Source organism: Trachymyrmex cornetzi, unplaced genomic scaffold (assembly GCF_001594075.2).
Source record: "Trachymyrmex cornetzi isolate Tcor2-1 unplaced genomic scaffold, Tcor1.1 scaffold205, whole genome shotgun sequence".
Lineage (NCBI taxonomy): Eukaryota > Metazoa > Arthropoda > Insecta > Hymenoptera > Formicidae > Trachymyrmex > Trachymyrmex cornetzi.
The window spans coordinates 1,511,487-1,513,423 of NW_017296691.1; positions in this window are offsets into that span (position 1 = coordinate 1,511,487).

The window sequence follows — 1,937 nt, forward strand, 5'->3', positions numbered from 1 at the left end:
TTCCTCACAAGAGGATTCCAAATTGTAATTGTAAGTCACTTTTAACGACTGTGCCGTCATTTCGCGGAGATCGCAGAACGCATTGTGTTCATCGTACTTCTATTACAGAATCCACTATACTTACTATCGTAAATTGAATCAAGATTGCCGAGCTTAGCGTGCGCGCCTCTCTTGATGAATACAATACGGAAACCATAAAATTACGTCTGCGCTTATGGATGCATAGAATATACATATATGGCGTGTGTACAGTTTTCTATTATTATTTACTGTACAGCAATAGACTTTTGCGTGAACGTGTAAGCATGCATATTTTTTACTCAAATTGTTTATTAGTACATTAAAATATTTAAAATCAGATTTGAAAGTAATCTCTCAGTTTAGTATGTATTTATGCAAACACGTTGCTTGCAATTGCAAAGTTAGTATACGTGATTTTTATGCACACGCATACGACGTTGTGTGTGTTCGCCGAAGGTTTAGTGTTTCAGTGTGAACGTTTGTTGGGTGGGTAAAAGGGTTTAAGCTAAGTGGCAAATAAAGGGTAGCGACGACGTTCGAGTAGTATCTCGTTTTTCTTGGTACCCTCCCGGCTCGTCAAGGTGAAGAGGTCGCTCTATAGGTTTTCGGAAATGGAGGGTCGTTGCAAAAAGGATACTTCGCACGATGGAAGCATTTTTACGGGGGACGATGATGGCGGGATAGAAATGGGTTGTATATGTATACGTATACGTTACGGAAGAAATAAAATGAGACTTCGTCCCCTTCGACTAGCTTAGACTGTACCGGAAATTTGGACTCCCGTTCGATTTCCGTGGTTTTTACGGAATATTTGCCTATCTGACTATCCGCACAACTTGTAATGCTAGTCCGCTATATCTTCCACATGATCGTATCCTAAGTTATTAGAGATTTTAAAGATTAATCATTATTTCAAGTATGTGAAATGTCTGCGCAAAGAGATCAGTTTGTTCTTACTTTAAAGGGAACTATCTTTGCTTGTATGTAGTTCCGTATATAAAATATCATATATGTATCTTTATATCTTCTTAATTATGTAATTTTATTAGAAATTTTATTTTTGTTTAGTATAGGTAATACAATTTCACGAATTTGAAACAGTCAAAAGAAGCTGATAGGAAGTGAAAAATAAATATAAATTTATTATATTAATAAACTAAATAAAAGTAAATACAATAACAGCTTTAAAGCAATGATAAAAAAATCAGAGGAAGTGTATAGGTATAAAAAGCAGCAGATTTTTTAATTAAAAAATTTTGCTTTATGAAAATATTCTATTTTTTTTCTGTAAAATATATAAAAATCACACAAATATATTTGTTTGATGTTGAACAAAAATCATAACTATTAAAGAAAATAAGAAATAATGATTTTTTGTGTTTATTATAATATTTATATAATAGTCAATTATCTTTTTTTCTTAATGATTAACCAAGAATAATCATGAAATTATAATTATGTTACAATGAATTCAGAAGATATTCCATAGATAGATATTTAAACATCCAAGAATATTTGTGTATATAAAACCGGAAAGACTTATATTGATTTTATGCAATTATTTCAAGTAATAATTTTTGGTTATGTATAAACATAGGTATATAGACACGGTCGATGTTTAATTTATACCTTTGATATTACATCTGATTTCAATTTCAAGCCGTTGCTATTATTGACCGGCCTCTGCATTCCGTGAAACGGACCAACTTAATCCTCCGTTAGGCTACTCTCGAGCTCTCCTTGTCTCGAGTCGGAAGTTGCTCGCGGTCGGCGCTTTAACTTTCGAGTGGTGCATCCGCAGCGGTGTGCGCCGCTGCTTGCAGGCGATCGGGAAATGCAGGTCGGATAATTCGGCACGATTGGCCCTCGTAAAGCCGGGTCTGCGAGCTCGGATCCAATTAACGGCGGGGGGGGGG